Source organism: Lutra lutra, chromosome 9 (genome assembly GCF_902655055.1).
Source record: "Lutra lutra chromosome 9, mLutLut1.2, whole genome shotgun sequence".
NCBI lineage: Eukaryota > Metazoa > Chordata > Mammalia > Carnivora > Mustelidae > Lutra > Lutra lutra.
Genome location: NC_062286.1, coordinates 2,939,771 through 2,961,822, shown reverse-complemented (window position 1 = coordinate 2,961,822; position 22,052 = coordinate 2,939,771).

Here is a 22,052-nt window from a genome sequence, read left to right as displayed (position 1 = left end):
TGCTATGGCCGCGCTTTTCCAGTTCCAAGGACACAAGGAGGAAGCCAGTGATGGCACACCCTGTCTAAGGTACTGGGGGGTGACTATGGCTCCCGTGTGGCTGCCCCCCCTGGCCCCAGGTCAAGACAGTCACCTCACCACCCACAGGCTCCACTGAGCAACCGTGGAGTGTCCCAGTGGCAACCCTTTCCTGTCCCAAGATGACATCCTAAGAACCAGCTTCATCAGGCTGGATCTGTAACAAGACTTCGCTCCCTGCTCAGCTGAAGGACCCCGTCCCTAGGACAGACAGGCTTCTCTGTGGCCACACCACCCGCACTCCCCAAGGGGCCAAGGATTAACATTGAGCTGCTCATCCCCTTTGGGTTATACCGGCTCAAGGGATTAGGGGCATGAGTAAATGAATTTCTAGGAATACTGTGAAAGTGATTCAGGGTTTCACTCTTACTCTGTATGCATGGATGCCCTACAGTCAGTCTGAGAGGACCCCAAGCAAGGGGACGTGGGGTTTGCTCTGCCAATGCTGGCTTCATCTCTCTGGAACAGAGAGCAGAGTACATTCCTCTAAAATACAACTTCTGAAGAGCGACAACCCTGCCCCTCCCTGGGCTGCGCTTCCAGCCGTGACCTCTGGGTGGCACAGTGACTGGGGGACACGATGCTCTCTATGGCCAGCCTCCTCCCTCTGGGGTGTCTTCCTCTTTATTCTCACGTGGCTAACTCAATAAATAAATAAATAAACAAACAAACAAATAAATAAGTATTTAAAAAAGCTTTTCCAACCAATCCATCTACTAATTTTTTACAGGCTAAAGTTATTTCTCCTGTAGGCCGGCATGTTCTTCAGGGCGCCGCCTCTCCTAAGTCGAACAACTAAACACACACTGTTTCTACTTACACAAAGTTTTATTGTTTATCCGTCAATCATTTCTGCCTCTAGGTATTGTTCTATTGCGACGAAACCGCTAATGATGGAAACTGTGTAGGATAATATCATACAATATTAACACCGAATAAGCATATTAAAATTTTAAATCAAGCACATCGACTAATTGCCAGTGTGTTCCTATAATAACAAAACACTTAATTTTCTAGGAAGTTGTAGTATTACTAACAGTATAATAATGCGGTTTAATTTGGCTCCGTTTGGAAGCACAGAGCCAGTGAACCTTGCGTGATGTTGTCATTGGCTGGGAGCCACCCCTTCAGCTCAGGCCCAGGTCCAGAGCTCACATGCACTCGGTGAGACATCAGCATGGAGCGAGAGGCGGGGACATGTCCCATATGCTTTTTTGTATGCTTTTCCTGAAGACCTGCAAACTGTCCCACCCCTTATGCAAGATCCTGTTAAACTTCTTCAGTTTAGGGTTTTAAAGCCTGTATTAAAGACAAGATTACATTGTGATAGGTGCCCTAAGGGACTGTGACATTGAAAAGAATTATGACTTTATAAAATCACATACTAAAAAGAAAAAAAATATATATGTTTTTTATCATAGTAATGGCTTTCTATCTTTCCAGGCTACTTTAGAATTCTAAGAATATATTCAGAATGCCAATATATTCTTGAAGACTTTATCGATACAGGAGTATTCCGTTTTTTCCTATCCGTTATTTCCAGGTGGATGGCATGATACACATATGTAAATGGGGTCTTGTTATCTATGGCAACAAGTAATGACGTAGACGTGTCAGGGTTTCATGAGGCCTGAATCTCGACTACGGATCAGCATCTCAGGAGGCACCACGTTTTCAGGTCTGTGAGAAAAAGAATTACACGGGCATTAAATTCAAGGAAGAGATGCCACACTATGGGGCTGTTCTATATTACGGCCAAATCCCATCACGGCTGCCCGTGGTGAAGGCCCCGCAGGTTCCCTGGTCTGTGAGTCGTTGGGGAGGTGACACGAATGAGCAAGAAGAGCTCTCGGATCTCAGGCTGGCTGGGGTCCTTCCTTGCGAGTGGCTGGGTCCTTCCTTGCGAGCCACAGAGGGCAACTCGAGGGAGCCTTTGCACAGTGATGATTGTGATAAAAACTTCTTTATAAGCAGGAAGGGGAAAAAAAATCTGAGGAAAGGAAATAACCAGATATTCCAAGAGTGCTGGCCTGATGCTTGAGCATCAGAATCAAAGACCCCAAATCCACAGCACGGACATGGACAAGGAGAGCATGGCTGAGCTTGGGAATGGTGGGCCGTGCCGTGATGAAGGACGGGAACGTGGACGGGGAGAGCATGGCTGAGCTTGGGAATGGTGGGCCATGCCATGATGAAGGACAGGAGTCGTCACGTGAGCAGACAGTCCTCCAGGGACAGCTGCTCTGGAGGTCCCTGCACACCCGGCTCTGGGATCCTGGCAGGCTGCAGAGAGGAGGTGTTGGGCATTCCTGATTTTCCTCCTCTGTACGCCATCATGGCAGGACTCCTTACACATATTTTGTCTTCATGAAATACTTGCTCCTTCCTGAGTTTGGGTACAAAAACGAGCACCAAACAACAAAGCTAATGGAAGGCGGGGCTCCTGTTTCAAACTTGGGTCCACCGAAATCTAGATCTTTCCTGAAGGGAATATAGAATCTCCTTCCATTTTCATCAAAGTGTCCTTGTGCTCTATGGAGTCACAACAAGAACAATGACCCACTGACAGCAGCATGTGAAGAAAACTCTCTCTTTTCCCGGACTCTCTTTAGAGTCATTCTAAGCAAGAAGACGGGGCAGAAGATCATGGCTGAGAGCCAGACCGTCAGGACCCTTTCCTGGGTGTATAACTCTGCTCTGTTTCTTCATATATAATAAGGAGGTGAGAGTGTCTTTTACAGGGCTGCTGTATGGCATGTCTAAGTTCGTCTACGGAAGGTAGGGACAGCAGCTCCTGGCACTAACATCTACAGCTATACATTTTCATACAATGATGATGATGGTGACAATTTTGCTTCATGCTTCAGGTTGGAACATTCCTCTTTGTCCTTCTCCACATTTGCGCTGGACCATAGACTTACAGAGCCCGTCCTCATCTCATCTATTTAAGACTTGTCTGAATGAGTTGGTGAGTGAGGAGGAACCATGCTGTGGAGTAGACTGCTTGTCAGACTAAGGACATGGAGTATTATTAGAGATAATATTCATAGGATCATCACGTATTTAATACCTAAGTTATCTATTATTTATTAAATCCAGAATTAATGAAATATTAAATACACAGATATGTTTTTATATTTGTCAAATTCTCACGAAACCTCAGTCAATCCCGACCCTACCTCACATGCAATAAAACTCAGGGGGAAGAACTGGAGAAAGGATTTCAAAGTTCACCAGGTGGCAGCCCACTGAAGGCAGAGTCTAGGAATCAGGCAGAGAGGAGGTGACTTCCAACAGCACAGTTGGGACCCGAACCCGGGTCCGTGGATTCGTCCCCAGATGGCACTGTCTCAATGACACTTTATCTAGACGAAGTGTCTTATATCTTTATTCTTTGTAGTAGAACTTCACACTGGAGCTCACCGTCATCCTAGCTGAAGCGGGAGATGCTGAGCAAGGGGATAGGATGACCAAAGAGGTAGTAGAAAAATACACAGGCGTAAGCACACATATTAGAAGTTTCTTGTGTATGACAAGAAAGGCCCCCAAGTGAGAATTTCAGATGATTAGAGAGGTAACTTTTTTTGTGACTTAGGACAGGCAACAATCCCCCTTTCTTTAAGGATGGCCCTTGACAATGTACTCTTTCCTCTGGCGAGGTACTCATCTTGGCTTCCTAAAGCTATCCAGAATTTGTCACATAATAATATTTTGTTGCTAGGAATGCATTTTCATAAAGTATAATAAAGATTTTTTTGAAGTTATGACCAGGTTCTGAAGGCGACTGCACGTCGAAGAAAAGAGGAAGTTGAAGAAGTACCTGCGGAGGCAAATAGTGGCGTGCCAATACGTAGCACGAAGCAATTACATACACTCGCCATAGCCAGACATCAATATACTCAATAGTAAAATATTTGAAAACACATACAAGTGAGTGTCGATAAAAATCACCTGCAGTCTCTCCACCTCAAAAATAATTACAGCTATTATGGTAACTAGATTCCAGGTCTCTGTACTATTATGATAACCACGATTCCAGGTCTCTGTACCCCGTTCTATAAATGGGTTCACAGTGTATGACTGTTTTATAAGCCTTATTTTTATTTCATTCCATATCTTTATATGTGACAGCATTTATCAATATAATACAATCTTAAATACCTGCTTAATATCCCAATGTAGGTATGCATGACCAAATCTCCACTATTAAGTAGTTTCTTTTCAAATCTCATTATTATAAACAGAGTTGCAGTGAATATCCTTGAGGTAGATCCATAGGCAAATACTTACTTGTCTTTAGGCTAAAATCCCAGGAACAGAAGATCTCTCCGTGTGCTGATTATGATTCATGCTTCCAAACAGGGTATCGAATGAACTTCCATGAAGACATTCACCTTCCTACGAGCAGCGTGTGGGGTGCCAGCTTCCTCTGCTCTCTGCCAACCCTGGATCATTTCAAACACACCCCGTAGTTAATGTGAAAACGTGCTGCTGTGTTTGGAGGACAATCAGGTAATGCAATGCCCCCAGTTTTATTTTTGTTTTTCAACATTTCCTTAGCGATTCGGGGTCTCTTCAGATTCCATACAAATTTTAGGATTATTTGCTCCAGCTCTTTGAAAAATACCAGTGGAGTTTTTATCGGAATGGCATTAAAAGTATAGATTGCTCTAGGCAGTATAGACATTTTAACAATGTTTATTCTTCTGATCCAAGAGCACGGAATGATCTTCCATCTTTCTGTGTCTTCTTCAATTTCTTTCATGAGTGTTCTGTAGTTCCTCGAGTACAGATCCTTTACCTCTTTGGTTAGGTTTATTCCCAGGTATCTTATGGTTCTTGGTGTTATAGTAAATGGAATCGATTCTCTAATTTCCCTTTCTGTATTTTCATTGTTAGTGTATAAGAAAGCCACTGGTTTCTGTACGTTGACTTTGTATCCTGCCATGTTACTGAATTGCTGTATGAGTTCTAGTAGTTTGGGGGTGGAGTACAAGCTTTGTGGAAACGATATACATGTGTGTTTGCATGCATGTGTGTGTCCGTATGTGTGTGCACAGGTACACATGCCCGTGTGCGTGAGTGTGGATTGTGGGCATGTGTGCCTGTGTGTGCACATGCGTGTGCCTTACCATGTTCGAATCATGTACTGTCAGAGCACCGCATTTGCTTCCTACAGGGGAGAGTTTTGTCAGCATGTGCCCAGTCAGGTGGGGAAGCCAGAGGGCAGCACTACCCCCTCAAGCTTCTCCAACCTGAGCGCATCATCTGTGTGAGGGATAAAGGACGTCGATGACCTTTGCCAAATTTAATGTCGCTGCCTCATGAACTTCATGAGAATTGTTCACTTTTCTCTGATGAGGAAATATTTCTTCAGTTTTATTTTATTTTTGTTACTTTTAGAAACAGAGCCCCCTGCATGTCCAGGTTCTACCATCACGGGGCCCGTGGACGTCCCCCCGCCATGTGGACATTCACCTGGGCTATTCCCCGAGCATGAGTGTGTGAGTGTGCATGTCTTTATGACCGGGGGGGAGGAAGTGAAGAAGGACTTATCTTTGAAACAAATTTGAAACTACAAAATCCTTCCACACCTCTCTTTTGTTTCACTGAAGATCTCCTCAAGGTCCCAGACATCTGTCCCTCTCCCTTCCCCAATCCTCACGGGGTGCCTTGGAACTTTCCTCCCCTCTCTGCATTCCCCCACAACTGTCCCTACTGGACAGCATTCAATGGCCTCAGTCCCTCCCGTTTGCATCCTCTGGACCAGGGGCATGACTAGCAAAGCCAACAGTCACCTGGGTCCCGGGAAGGCGGCAAGGCTGTTGTATGTGGGAAAGTTCTGATGCCACAGATGTGTATTCTGAAAGGCCCATTACAGTTAGTACAAGTATCATCTGTTCTCATCTGACACCATTTCCAAAAACAAGCATTCTCGTTTTTTCCTTCTCACCTTAAACTTGGTCTCCCTGCTAGACCTAGGAGGACCACACGGCCACAGCAGAAATGCTGCTTCCCTAAGCCTTGTCCTAGGAACCACGTCCTGCAGGGAGGTTCTCTCTCCGCCTTTAGTAAATGCATGGCACTGAGGACAAGTTCCAGGGTCTGGCTTTTTGTTTGTAACGATTTTATCCGTTCAGGTATTTGGTGTGTGCACACATGTGGAAGTGTGTGTGCCTGTCTGTCTGTGTGTGCCTGTCTGTGTGTACATGTGTGTGTGCCTGTCTGTGCATGTGTGGTCTGTATGTGCCTGTGTGCCTGCCTGTGCGTGCATCTGCCTGTGTGTGCATGTGTGTGCATGCTTGTCTGTGTGTGCATGTGTGTATGCCTGCCTGTCTGTGTGTGTGCATCTGCCTGTGCATGTGTGTCTCTGTGTGTATGTGCCTGTGTGCCTGCCTGTGTGTGTATCTGCCTGTGTGTACATGTGTGTACCCGCCTGTCTGTGTGTGCATGTGTGTGCCTGCCTGTGTGTGCATCTGCCTGTGCATGTGTGTGTCTGTGTGTATGTGCTTGTGTACCCGCCTCTGTGTGCATGCCTGTCTCTGTGTGCATGTGTGTGCATCTGTGCACACTTGTCTGTGTGTGCATGTGTGTCTCTAATGTAACAACATGCCTGCACACAAATTCTGTGTGAATAAGTACTTCTCTTGTCTAGGGGGTCCACTTCCATTTTTTGCTTCCTCCCTAAAGAATTTTCTTGGGCAAAATTCATATTCAGGAGACAACAACGTGGCCCTAGGACCACACTGTCTGGGGCTGGCCTCTGAAGAACTGGGTTCCTCTCTGATTCCCGAATCCCACAGGAAACCTAGGACTGTGTGTGCATCATGCTAGCAAGTCCCCATGTGGACTCTTTCTGCCCTTCATTTTTATAATTCGCCAACTCCAAGACTACAGCCTTTTAGGTGTTTTTTCTTTCCATGAAGACATTCACAAATGCATTCATGGTCGTCATGTCTCACTCTTGCTTGATCATTTCCTCCCTTTTGTGAATTCCAGAGGGTCCCTCCCCTGCATTTTATACCATCACAGCAGTTGAGAGAATGGAGTGCTTTGCATACAGCAGAGAGCTGTCACTCTGACATCAGACAGAGCTCTGTGCACACCCCTAACTCTGTGCACACCCCTAGGTTACACCCTAACTTTGCGGCACAACAATCATCTTCCACACGTTCGGGTCAACGGGGAGACATGTCCGGTCACAGTCACCTGCTCAGCCGCCAATTCTGATTTCCAGAAAGCACATTCTGAAAGGCCCATTACAGTTAGTACAAATATTACCTGTTCTCATCTGACACCATTTCTAAAGAAACATATTCCATTATCAAGAGTTCAGGTCAAGAGACTGATCATTCTGAGGCGTCCACCTGAGGCTGCCCCCCAAAACCTCTAGCAGCATGCTCTGACGCTGGTGCTGCAACAGAGCCAGGGACCAAAGCCCCACAGGGCGAGGGCCTCACGTTGGAGCACCTTTTCCTCTTCCCTCCTCCTCATCTGCCTTCACTGCAACAAGACAGGCACCTCCCCCAGAAGGATGACTGGCCTCTGTTCCTTCACGTGGCTCTCATGCTCCTTCCTCCCTGGGAGGGCTCCCCTCCTCACGCTCCTGCTCAGATTCTGCTCAGCTTTGGAAGAACACATCCAACCATGGCACCCGTCCGAACACCTCTGGGATTCTCAGCAGGAGGCCTCGCCCCCCTCCCCAGCGAGAACCAGAGTCCTCCTTCCTGGGCCTGAGGATGCCATGACCTGCCATCTCCATGTTTGCTCCCTCAGCACACTGTGCAGCAAACTGGTCTGGTGTGAGGCTTGGACACACAGCCCTGCTCCTTGGGGGCTATAGAATGCATTTGCTTTATTTAGACCTTCCCCAAATTTGGTCCCTTCTGCGAAAAATGGAATGATCCCCACTGTGGAAGATACTGCTGGTTGGCTGATCCAACCCCCTTCAGGAGTGTAGCGGCTGGAAGAAGAGAAACGGGAATTTTCAGACTAGTTGAAGCGGAAATTGCAGATGCACTTGGGTTCTGCTGATTGAAATGAACCGGAATGTTGGATTTGCCAATGGATCCAAGGGTTTGAGACCCCCATTCCGTAGAGGTACTCTGGGAGCTGTCGGCTGCACCATGGCCATATGCATGGGTCACGGCATCCCGAGTGTGGCGGGACCAGGGGATCCCTTGGTGACTCAGGTCTGTGCGTTGTCATGGGCCACCCTGCAATCTCAGTCCTTCTGCTACTCCGTAGCCTGGAATAAATCCCTTGTGTTTAAATGAGGTGGGAGGGATGGATTTTGATCTGTGCAACTGAAACCCATCGTACAACATCTCCCAATATGCTTATGGCAATTAAGCAAAACGATACATACAGCACCTACAATAATACTTATGCATAACAAATGCATCATCTTTTTTCAATGGAAAATGATGTTACTTTATCAATCCCCCATTTCTTACCTGTGGTATCGTTCAGACACAGCTCACTGAGAACAAGGTCCACGGTTCACTTCATTGCTCTGAGTACCCACCACAGGGTATTTCTACACAAGTGGCATCCACTAATCCATTTTGAGTTAAGAAAGGTAAAGAGTCATAAGGAATATTTTCCATGACACTGGCACATTTTTATAGTAATGAAGCTGTCAAGAACCATAACATGCTTTAAGGCTTTTTTAAAGAAGACACAGAGAAAACCTTGTTATTCGTGTTTTTTGTTTTGTTTTGTTTTACCTTGATGACCAAGTAAAATGCTAAAAACTAATGATGTACATGACCTTGTTTTAATTTACTCACTGAATTCCTTTCCACGGATGGTACAGTTCGATGACAGGGAGACATAAATACAACCATTGTTTGGTCTTGTTTTTAGAAGGTTTTCTCTGAAGTCCTATCTTAAGATGCTTTGGGAGCAACGCTAGAGAATATTTCTTCAGAGAAAATATATGCTCTGACTTTACACACGCGAGTAACTGAAAGGACAGGAGACCCACCAGCATCTGCACCAGTGAGGGGCCCAATGGTCGTGATACAGTCCTGTGGACAGTGTGCTCCATCTCATTTGCTAATTTTCTCTGCTTCCTCAAGGGCATAGTGTACCAGCTTATGTAAGTTTTCTAGAAACTCTGGTGGAAAATAAGCCCAATTCCTATTTGTTTCTGGTGCCTTGGAAAGAATTATTTCCTGCCTTTATGGGACTGTGCTTCTTCTCTCTCTTCATACCAGACCTCAGCATTGTGCTTCTAGAATGATAACCATCTATTTCTTTCCTCACACTGCTGAGCCCGGAGTGACCCCATCTGACCCAATTGAAATTGATTTTGTTGTTGAACTCCTAGCTAGTGCAAATTAATCTTAGATCCATATAAGATCAGGGAAGCAAGACAGAGAGTACAAAGACCTCAAGTACTGAGGGAAAAATTAGTTCTGGAGAAGGTATTTTAAGTTTGGCAAGATAAATGGTCACAATGACTTCCTTTGATAGAACATCTGTAGGAAGGGGGAGGAGAATGACAGGCTCCTCACAGAAAGGCTGTAATTTAATAGCCTGATTTCCTGCCTGGTCCTGCAAAAGCATCTACCCGCTCCTGACAGCTGATAGAAATCACCAAGGGTTTGATTTGGTCCCTAGTGTGGGACAAGTTGAGACCCATCTTTCCCTCAGACTCGTGGGGCAACGGTGTGTTAGCAGGCAGGGAAGGTTTTGGGCTCCTCATTAGAAAATCAAAATCTGATCCTTCTGCTATAGTTCTCCCAGCACCGCCCCCCCCCCCCCCCCAGGGACTGGCATTGCCTGTTTGTCACATGACACCTGGGCTCACCGGCTGTTTGTGGAGGAAAGCAGTTTTGATCTGGGCTGGCTTTTGTAACTGACTCTTTCCCTTAATAACACATCCAGCTGGATTTCCCAACAGTGGAATCAGGAGTCTCTCTCTTTACAGGGGTTCCCTTGCTTGAATCTAGGTTCTGCTTAATTTTCAAAATCTCCCCCAAGCCCCTGCAACACCTCCAGGATACATGTCCATATTCCTGTAAAGAGGCTGTTCTAAGTGTTTCTCTAACACACTGACCTTGTCGCCCCTGTTTGCATGGTCTCCCTCCCAAAAGTGCAGTCTGTGATGGGCCTTGGGGACAGCCAGCACACCGGGGTCTTGCTGCCCGTGCTGGATTGCTGACACTCTCTGACTCCTGATTCTCAGTGCGGAATACCAGGGCAGGCAGGCAGACTCCTGGGGCTCCAGTGCAGGTGGGCTCTTCAGCCCTGACGTGCCACAATACGAAGGCACTGCTCTGAGAAGGCAGGAATTGGGGCTCCCCTGCTCTCTTTAGCACCTCAAAGTTCATCTTCCTGCAGAGGATAGTGTCCTTTCATTTTACTTTTTATTTAATGATTTTTACGCAGACCAATTTCCAGAAAACTTTGAGTAACCTTAATGGCCATGTTGTACTTAAAATGCAATGATGCTGGGTGTTCTTTTTTGGTGTTTTTAAATTTATTTGTTTCATAATAATGTTTAGCTGCAAAATACCAGTGTTTTAACACTTACCTTTTCAAATTAATGAATTTAACTGAAAACAAAATGAGATACTACGTTTTATTTTTAATTTATTTCTTATTTAAGATTATTTATTTATTTATTTGAGAGAAAGAGAGAGAGAATGCGAGGGGACAGGTCAGAAGGAGAAACAGACTCCCTGCTGAGCCTGACATGGGAGTCAATCCCGGGACTCCAGGATCATGACCCGAGCCGAAGGCAGTCACTCAACCAACTGAGCCACCCAAGCACCCTGAGATACTATGTTTTAAATACTTATTATATAACACCAGTGTTCATCAGATCACGGCCCCTCCTTAACGCCCATCACCCAATGTTTCAGGCAACTAATGAATCATTGAATACTACATCAAAAACTAATGATGGGGGGTGCCTGGGTGGCTCAGTGGGTTAATCCTCTGCCTTTGGCTCAGGTCATGGTCTCGGGGTCCTGGGATCGAGCGCCACATTGGGCTCTTTGCTCAGCGGGGAGCCTGCTTCCCCCTCTCTCTCTGCCTCCCTCTCTGCCTACTTGTGATCCCTGTCTGTCAAATAAATAAATAAGATCTTTAAAAAATAAACTAATGATGGCTAATTGAACTTAGTAAAAAATGAAAATAAATAAATATCAACTATACATACACACATAAAGTTTTATATATATATATAAAGTATATATATAAGTACACATATATATCTTTTCATCAAGCATATTTTAATCAGTTTCATTGAAATGCAAGTTTCCATAAAATGAACCCACCAATTTTAACTGTAGAAATTGGTGACTTGATGAACGTTATGTGGTCCATTTGACCATCACCATAATAAAGATATACTTCCATTCTCTCCCCTCAAAAATGTTTAATGTAATTTTACCAGCCAAAGAGAACAATTTTCACTGGGCATGCTAATATACATATTATATACATATGTAACATATATACACAATTTAACACAGTTGAAATCAGACTTGTCTTCTCTTTTCTTGGAACAATGTGTGCCAATTTCTATTCTTCTATATGGATTCCATAAGCATAATTTAGTGTATTGTAATATTCCACATTGTATTATTTATAGTACTGGAAAAATATGCCCATTGCATATATTTATTTTTCTATTAAATATTTAGCTTTGAATGAGTTGCTAAGAGTGTGTAAAAATAGGAAAGACTCTTACTATCTGCTGCCATCTTCTCTCTAAATGAGTTACCTCAATGTGCATAGCCACCAACAAAGACCACACGTTTATGCACACATGTGCAAATGCATGCATACATGTGTGCACACACATGACCAAATTGCATCCGTTTATTTATCCTAGAAAGTAAGGATTTGCAGCACTTTCTGGACTTACACATAAGGCTCCTCAGAGTATTTCAGAGGATCAATGCTCTAGCCAATCTTCTGCCAGCGGAAAAATAATTTAGATGGAAAAGCTCATTGTAGTTGGAGAGGATCTGGAATAAAGCCTACAGTTTGTGGCTGGGCAACTTCCAATGTTCTCATTCAAAAAGATGATATCATTGTCTATGAAACCAAACATGATCTCTGACTCCAAATCACTTTGGTGTATTCATGTATGATTTTAAATAAGTTGTATATTCAGTACATCCTAAGGGTATTTTAAAACTATGAAGTGGAACTATGTGGATTCAAAAGACACACCGGCGCCTCCAGGAAGTGGCTGGAGTGTGAAGATGGGTCTGAGGGCACCGTTTGAAGAGAAAAGTATTTAGCAGTCCCTGGAGGTCCGCATAACGGACCTGAATCATGGTAGTTCTTCCCACCCCAGAGGCAGTCACTGCATTAAACGTCAATGGATCTGCTTGATTTGGAAGGATTCCTTTTCCTTGAAAAGGAAAAGGAAACTCATTTAAAAATAAGCCTGCAGAATTAAGGATTATTCTTTAATCCAGCAGAACAAAACACATTTCCCCAGTGGGCAGACATTTATGAGGGCTCCGTGGGATTGATGATGTAAAATCTTGGTCAGGCTGCCATGCTTGACCTTCAGGCTATGCCACGATTTTCCTAGGAAGAATTGGAAACTCAAGGATACACATTTTTGCAATGAGAATGCATAAACAAGGCTTCTGATTAAGGTTTTCCTCAAGGAAATTCCAGGACGAAATACTATGCAAGTTATTGGAATCATCCTTAAAAATCTAAGATACTTAGAGCATAGGCGTGAGTATTCAAACCTGTTCGTTTTTAGGTCTTCCAAGTTTTTATTTCTTAGCACACAGGAAAAGCCAAAATGTCCACCTCCACAAACCGTTTAACCAATGAAACATTTCAGCTGTGTTGGGGAAAATGAGTTCCTCATTAGCATGAAGCAATCCTCATAAATCCAAAACATCTACAGCCAAGCTCGGAATGTGTGACCGGTTACTTTCTGGTTAGTAATTGGTACAAAATGTTAGGAATCAATAACGTGTAGTGTTTGCTGATTTAACCAGGCAAAGCAGGTTGTGTTCACTTAGTCATGGACTAATCCTCCAGAGATAATCAATATTGTAATTACAATACAGAAAGAAACAACAAGGAAAAGGAAGTCATGATAATTTATTGTAAATGATGTCTTTTTGGTGTCTCTGGAACATTTCCCAAAACAATTACAACTCATTTTTCTACATTGTGCTTCACTCTGCAGATTCAGAATATAAATAAGATGATTATCTAATTGGATTTTGATTCTTTCAAAAATTGTTAAATTTCTAATTTCTTCCTCTGACAGTGTACTTGGGAGTTACAATGCATGAGACAAATGGTTATGAGCATAATTGGGGCCCAAGAATGGAGCATATGTTACATTTAACGTTGTGAATGTAGAGGCTTAGGTGTAGTCGAGTTCTGTTTAACCTTGATATCAAGACCAAATGAATAAAGTGCCTGCTAACGAGGAAAAGGGAAAAAGAAGAAGGAGCCACTGTTATCATACAAAAGATCCATGAGATAAAATGCACAGATACTTAAAATGTATTTCTATATTATTTGACAATGTTGCCAACTAAATATTAGACTCTTTAGAAGGTCTATACTAGAGTTGACTAGAAAGTAAAGGTTTTACTTGGCATTGATCAATAATGTTGATCAGTAATACATTTGGAGAAGTTCCGTTGCTCTATCACTGACTTTCTGGTTTACCTTGAAGAAATCCCTATCTGCTTATTTTTTTCTTCATTTCTATAGTCTATCAGCAAATCTCATAACATATATAAAGCACATTTGGAACTCCTGGGACATTAAAGTGTCCCAGCATTTCTGTCCAGAGCTCAGCGTGGAAGATGCAGGACGTGTGGACTTTCCAGAAGGCTGTTCTCATACACTTTGGTCTAATTGTGCCCAGGCAAAGAGTGTAGACAAGATGAATTTATTGGGCCTTTTTCCAGGCTATGATTCCATGATTTAAGGAAGACAAGTAAATTGAAGATAAGAAAATCAAAGAATTAATTCCAAAGACACCATTTACCTTGACACAAAGGACAAAGAGGACTGGAAATGGAGGGAGCAGAGGTGTCTGGTCTTCAGCTGTGGTCTTGGCACCGTCCTGGTTCCACTCAGTCACCTAATGGGTCACTGCAGAACCCAGCTCTTCAGTTCTTTCATTTAGCTCTTTCCTATGAAAACACAAGCCACTGTCAACTGTATGGCCCTCACACGTGGCTCATGATGCATGTGTCCCACAGGAAGGCTCTGAACATGCAGTGACACACTTCATACAAGGCACGGACCTCCATCCTTGTGGTGGAGTGAGAGCTCAGTCAATATGAACTATTACTGTTGCACCATTATTCTCCACACTACTGGTTGTCAACCACATAGTGGCAATTCCAAATTAAAATAGTCAAAGAAAGTGAATCCTTGAGAAAACCCCAAGCATAAAGCCAGCATTCAAACTCCCATGGACATCCAGCACCAGGACATAGATACCATCCAATCCTGCCTCCTGGAAACAGCCGTATTACACAGTTTTCTCCTGGCTTCCTCTGGAACATATTTTAAATTTAAAGGAAATGAAAATGTCACAGAGTGGATATCTGTGTCCCCCCACATCCCTATGTTGAAGCCCTCACCCCCAAGGTGGTGCTCTAGGAAACACGGTCAGTGGAGATGATTAGGTGCTAAGGGCTCCTCTTTCATGATGAGATTCAACACCCTTACAGGAAGAGACTAGAGAGACAGAGTTCATCTCTCCTCCTGCTGTGTGAGGACATGGCAAGAAGGCAGCCATCTGCAGAGTCAGAAGAGGGCTCTCACCAGAGCCCACCCACATTGGCACTGTGACCCCAGACTTCTGGAAATAAATGTCTGTTGTTCATAAGCTGCTCAGCTTATAGTGTTGTTAAAGCGGCGTGAGCAGAGGACAACAGAAGCTCAGTCTTGTGTGGTTGCTGAGACTCCCGTTGGCCACACTGCAAAGTCCCCAGATGGGAGAGGGGCGTGTTGAGGCTGCCAGGGAAGAGGACAAGCAAGGTGGCTGAAGAAGCCAGTGTGGGAACCTGGGGGGCGCCGCCTGAACACAGGATTGGAGACTAAAAGGCACATGTCCGTTCACGCTGGTTCACACCTTGTCCTGCATTCTGTCTCTGCCGTCTGCTTGCCGTCCGTGTTTTGTTGTTGTTCCTGTTTGTTTGATTTTTCAGTTGAGCTAGTCCTTCAGTCGTCCAACAGATGTGACCTGGAGACCTCCTATGGACAGATGGAGGTCTAGGGGCCCCAGTTCCGCAAGACAGGAATCTGCCCCCAGGGAGTTCATATTTTTAGGATTTAGCCTTGCTCTACTCCCTGGGAATACATACGAGAGAGGGACAAAAAAAGAAAAGAAAGAGAGAGAGGAAAGTAAGTTAGTCCTGAAAATCCTTTAGACAGGATTTAAATTTTATTTTTTATAAACATATATTTTTATCCGCAGGGGTACAGGTCTGCGAATTGCCAGGTTTACACACTTCACAGCACTCACCATAGCACATACCCTCCCCAATATCCATAACCCCACCCCCCTCTCCCAGCCCCCCTCCCCCCATCAACCCTCAGTTTGTTTTGTGAGATTAAGAGTCACTTATGGTTTGTCTCCCTCCCAATCCCATCTTGTTTCATTTACTCTTCTCCTACCGCCTCAACCCCCCATGTTGCATCTCCGCTCCCTCATATCAGGGAGATCATATGATAGTTGTCTTTCTCCGATTGACTTATTTCGCTAAGCATGATACCCTCTAGTTCCATCCACATCGTCGCAAATGGCAAGATTTCGTTTCTTTTGATGGCTGAATAGTATTCCATTAGGTATATATACCACATCTTCTTTATCCATTCGTCTGTTGATGGACATCTAGGTTCTTTCCATAGTTTGGCTATTGTAGACATTGCTGCTATAAACATTCGGGTGCACGTGCCCCTTCGGATCACTACGTGTGTATCTTTAGGGTAAATACCCAGCAGTGCAATTGCAGGGTCATAGGGTAGTTCTATTTTCAAAATTTTGAGGAACCTCCATGCTGTTTTCCAGAGTGGTTGCACCAGCTTGCATTCCCACCAACAGTGTAGGAGGGTTCCCCTTTCTCTGCATCCACACCAGCATCTGTCATTACCTGACTTGTTACTTTTAGCCATTCTGACTGGTGTGAGGTGATATCTCATAGTGGTTTTGATTTGTATTTCCCTGATGCCGAGTGATGTGGAGCACTTTTTCATGTGTCTCTTGGCCATCTGGATGTCTTCTTTGCAGAAATGTCTATTCATGCCCTCTGTCCATTTCTTGATTGGATTATTTGTTCATTGGGTGTTGAGTTTGCTAAGTTCTTTATAGATTTTGACACTAGCCCTTTATCTGATATGTCATTTGCAAATATCTTCTCCCATTCTGTCAGTTGTCTTTTGGTTTGTTAACTGTTTCCTTTGCTGTGCAAAAGCTTTTGATCTTAATAAAATCCCAAAAGTTCATTTTTGCCCTTGCTTCCCTTGCCTTTGGTGATGTTCCTAGGAAGATGTTGCTGTGGCTGAGGTCGAAGAGGTTGCTGCCTGTGTTCTCCTCAAGGATTTTGATGGATTCCTTTCTCACATTGAGATCCTTCATCCATTTGGAGTCTATTTTCATGTGTGGTGTAAGGAAATGATCCAATTTCATTTTTCTGCATGTGGCTGTCCAATTTTCCCAACACCATTTATTGAAGAGGCTGTCTTTTTTCCAGTGGACATTCTTTCCTGCTTTGTCAAAGATGAGTTGACCATAGAGTTGAGGGTCCATTTCTGGGCTCTCTATTCTGTTCCATTGATCTATGTGTCTGTTTTTGTGCCAGGACCATGCTGTCTTGATGATGAGAGCTTTGTAATAGAGCTTGAAGTCCGGAATTGTGATGCCACCAACTTTGGCTTTCTTTTTCAATATTCCTTTGGCTATTCGAGGTCTTTTCTGGTTCCATATAAATTTTAGGATTCTTTGTTCCATTTCTTTGAAAAAAATGGATGGTACTTTGATAGGAATTGCATTAAATGTGTAGATTGCTTTAGGTAGCATAGACATTTTCACAATATTTATTCTTCCAATCCAGGAGCATGGAACACTTTTCCATTTCTTTGTGTCTTCCTCAATTTCTTTCATGAGTACTTTATAGTTTTCTGTGAATAGATTCTTAGTCTCTTTGATTAGGTTTATTCCTAGGTATCTTATAGTTTTGGGTGCAATTGTAAATGGGATGGACTCCTTAATTTCTCTTTCTTCTGTCTTGTTGTTGGTGTAGAGAAATGCAACTGATTTCTGTGCATTGATTTTATATCCTGACACTTTACTGAATTCCTGTACAAGTTCTAGCAGTTTTGGAGTGGAGTCTTTTGGGTTTTCCACATATAGTATCATATCATCTGCAAAGAGTGATAGTTTGACTTCTTCTTTGCCGATTTGGATGCCTTTAATTTCCTTTTGTTGTCTGATTGCTGAGGCTAGGACGTTTAGTACTATTTTGAATAACAGTGGTGATAACGGACATCCCTGCTGTGTTCCTGACCTTAGCGGAAAAGCTTTCAGCTTTACTCCATTGAGAATGATATTTGCCGTGGGTTTTTCATAGATGGCTTTCATAATATTGAGGTATGTGCCGTCTATCCCGACACTTTGAAGAGTTTTGATCAGGAAGGGATGCTGTACTTTGTCAAATGCTTTTTCAGCATCTATGGAGAGTATCATATGGTTCTTGTTCTTTCTTTTATTAATGTGTTGTATCACATTGATTGACTTGCGGATGTTGAACCAACCTTGCAGCCCTGGAATAAATCCCACTTGGTCGTGGTGAATAATCCTTTTAATGTACTGTTGAATCCTATTGGCTAGTATTTTGGCGAGAATTTTTGCATCTGTGTTCATCAAGGATATTGGTCTGTAGTTCTCTTTTTTGTTGGGATCCTTGTCTGGTTTTGGGATCAAGGTGATGCTGGCCTCATAAAATGAGTTTGGAAGTTTTCCTTCTTTTTCTGTTTTTTTTTTTTTTTTTTTTTTTTTTTTTTTTTTTTTTTTGGAACAGTTTCAGGAGAATAGGAATTAGTTCTTCTTTAAATGTTTGGTAGAAATCCCCTGGGAAGCCATCTGGCCCTGGGCTTTTGTTTGTTTGGAGATTTTTGATGACTGTTTCAATCTCCTTACTGGTTATGGGTCTGTTCAGGCTTTCCATTTCTTCCTGGTTCAGTTGTGGTAGTTTATATGTCTCTAGGAATGCATCCATTTCTTCCAGATTGTCAAATTTGTTGGCGTAGAGTTGCTCATAGTATGTTCTTATAATTGTCTGTATTTCTTTGGTGTTCATTGTGATCTCTCCTCTTTCATTCATGATTTTATTTATTTGGGTCCTTTCTCTTTTCTTTTTGATAAGTCTGGCCAGGGGTTTATCAATCTTATTAATTCTTTCAAAGAACCAGCTCCTACTTTTGTTGATTTGTTCTATTGTTTTTTTGGTTTCTATTTCATTGATTTCTGCTCTGATCTTTATGATTTCTCTTCTCCTGCTGGGTTTAGGGTTTCTTTCTTGTTCTTTCTCCAGCTCCTTTAGGTGTAGGGTTAGGTTGTGTACCTGAGACCTTTCTTGTTTCTTGAGAAAGATTTGTACCGCTATATATTTTCCTCTCAGGACTGCCTTTGTTGTGTCCCACAGATTCTGAACTGTTGTGTTTTCATTATCATTTGTTTCCATAAATTTTTTCAATTCTTCTTTAATTTCCTGGGTGACCCATTCATTCTTTAGAAGGATGCTGTTTAGTCTCCATGTATTTGGGTTCTTTCCAAATTTCCTCTTGTGATTGAGTTCTAGCTTCAGAGCATTGTGGTCTGAAAATATGCAGGGAATGATCCCAATCTTTTGATACCGGTTGAGACTTGATTTAGGACCAAGAATGTGATCTATTCTGGAGAATGTTCCATGTGCACTAGAGAAGAATGTGTATTCTGTTGCTTTGGGATGAAATGTTCTGAATATATCTGTGATGTCCATCTGGTCCAGTGTGTCATTTAAGGCCTTGATTTCCTTGTTGATCTTTTGCTTGGATGATCTGTCCATTTCAGTGAGGGGAGTGTTAAAATCCCCTACTATGATTGTATTCTTGTCGATGTGTTTCTTTGATTTTGTTATTAATTGGTTTATATAATTGGCTGCTCCCACGTTAGGGGCATAGATATTTAAAATTGTTAGATCTTCTTGTTGGACAGTTCCTTTGAGTATGATATAGTGTCCTTCCTCATCTCTTATTATAATCTTTGGCTTAAAATCTAATTGATCTGATATAAGGATTGCCACTCCTGCTTTCTTCTGATGTCCATTAGCATGGTAAATTCTTTTCCACCCCCTCACTTTAAACCTGGAGGTGTCTTCGGGTGTAAGATGAGTTTCTTGTAGGCAACATATAGATGGGTTTTGTTTTTTTTTATCCATTCTGATACCCTGTGTCTTTTGATTGGGGCATTTAGCCCATTAACATTCAGGGTAAGTTTTGAGAGATATGAATTTAGTGCCATTGTATTGCCTGTAAGGTGACTGTTATTGTATATTGTCTCTGTTCCTTTCTGATCTACTACTTTTAGAGTCTCTCTTTGCTTAGAGGACCCCTTTCAATATTTCCTGTAGAGCTGGTTTGGTATTTGCAAATTCTTTCAGTTTTTGTTTGTCCTGGAAGCTTTTAATCTCTCCTTCTATTTTCAATGATAGCTTAGCTGGATATAGTATTCTTGGCTGCATGTTTTTCTCATTTAGTACTCTGAATAGATCATGCCAGCTCTTTCTGGCCTGCCAGGTCTCTGTGGATAAGTCTGCTGACAATCTAATGTTTTTACCATTGTACGTTACAGACTTCTTTTCCCGGGCTGCTTTCAGGATCTTCTCTTTGTCACTAAGACTTGTAAATTTTACTATTAGGTGACGGGGTGTGGACCTATTCTTATTGATTTTGAGGGGGGTTCTCTGAACCTCCTGGATTTTGATGCTTGTTCCCTTTGCCATATTGGGGACATTCTCTCCAATAATTCTCTCCAACATACCTTCTGCTCCCCTCTCTGTTTCCTCTTCTTCTGGAATCCCAATTATTCTAATGTTGTTTCATCTTACGGTGTCACTTATCTCTCGAATTCTCCCCTCGTGGTCCAGTAGCTGTTTGTCCCTCTTTTCTCAGCTTCTTTATTCTCTGTCATTTGGTCTTCTATATCGCTAATTCTTTCTTCTGCCTCATTTATCCTAGCAGTGAGAGCCTCCATTTTTTATTGCACCTCATTAATAGCTTTTTTGATTTCAACTTGGTTAGATTTTAGTTCTTTTATTTCTCCAGAAAGGGCTTTTATATCTCCCGAGAGGGTTGCTTTAATATCTTCCATGCCTTTTTCAAGCCCGGCTAGAACCTTGAGAATCGTCATTCTGAACTCTATATCTGACATGTTACCAATGTCTGTATTGGTTAGGTCCCTAGCCTTTGGTACTGCTTCTTGTTCTTTTTTTTTGTGGTGAATTTTTCCGCCTTGTCATTTTGTCCAGATAAGAGTATATGAAGGAGCAAGTAAAATACTAAAAGGGTGGCAACAACCCCAGGAAAATATGCTTTAGCCAAATCAGAAGAGATCCCAAATCGTGAGCGGGGAGAAAAGGGATAAAAAGGGGTTCAGAAAGAAGAAGAAAAAAAGAAACTATTAAAAAAAGAAAGCCGATAAAGGAAAAATATAAAAAGAAAAAAAATATATATATATATATATATTAGGTAAACTATTTAAAAAACGTTAAAAAAGAAAACGGTAAAAGTTTAAAAAATTTTAGCAGAAGAAGAGAAAAAAATTGAAAAAGAGAAAAAAAATTAAATTAACTGCAAGGCTATAGAATCATGGGGAGAGAGCCTTGAGTTCCGTGCTTTGCTTTCTTCTCCTCTGGAATTCCGCCGCTCTCCTTGGTATTGAAACTGCACTCCTTGGTAGGTGAACTTGGTCCTGTCTGGGTTTCCCATTGATCTTCTGGTGGAGGGGCCTGTTGTAGTGATTCTCAAGCGTCTTTGCCCCAGGCGGAGTTGCACCGCCCTTACCCGGGGCCGGGCTGAGTAATCCGCTCGGGTTCGCTTTCGGGAGCTTTTGTTCCCTGAGAACTTTCCCTAGAGTTCCGGAGGACGGGAATAAACATGGCAGCCTCCCGGTGTCCGGACCAGAGGAGCCGAGAGCCCGGGGCCCCACTCCTCAGTGCGCCCTCAGAGAACAGCGCCCAATGACTCCCGTCACCCTGGCCTCCGGCCGCGCTCCGAGCTGACCGAGCCTGCAACTGGTTCAAGGCAACCCCGAGCTGAGAGTCACTCCTCGGCTCTGTCTCTGTAGCCGGCTTCCCCGTTCTAATACCGGTGAGCTCTGCAACACTCAGACACCCCCGATCCTTCTGTGACCCTGTGGGACCTGAGGCCGCACTGACACCGCCTGGGCTTCACCCCAGTTAAGCCTCTGGAGCGATGTCCCTCAGCGGAACAGACTTTTAAAAGTCCCAATTTTGTGCTCCGCTGCTCCACCGCTTGCCGGGAGCCGGCCCCTCCCCCTGCGGTCTATCTTCCCATCGCTTTGGATTCACTTCTCCGCTGTCCTACCTTTCAGATAGTGGTTGATTTTCTGTTTCTAGAGTTGCTGTTCTTCTTCTCTTCAATCTCCCGTTGGATCTGTAGGTGTTTGTAATCTTTAGATAAGCGATCTAGCTGATCTCCCGCTACCTGAAGTAGTCTCAGCCTGCTACTTCTCTGCCATCTTGACTCCTCCCCTGCGATTCCTGTTCTAAAACATCCTGCTATCGGGGCACCTGGGGGCTCAGTTGGTTAAGCCTCTGCCTTCTGCTGGGGTCCTGAGATCAAGCCCCACATTGGGCTCTCTGCTCAGCGGGGAGCCTGCTTCCCCCTCTCTGCCTGCCTCTCTGCCTACTTCTGATCTCAGCCCTGGGAAGGAGACGTGGTGGACT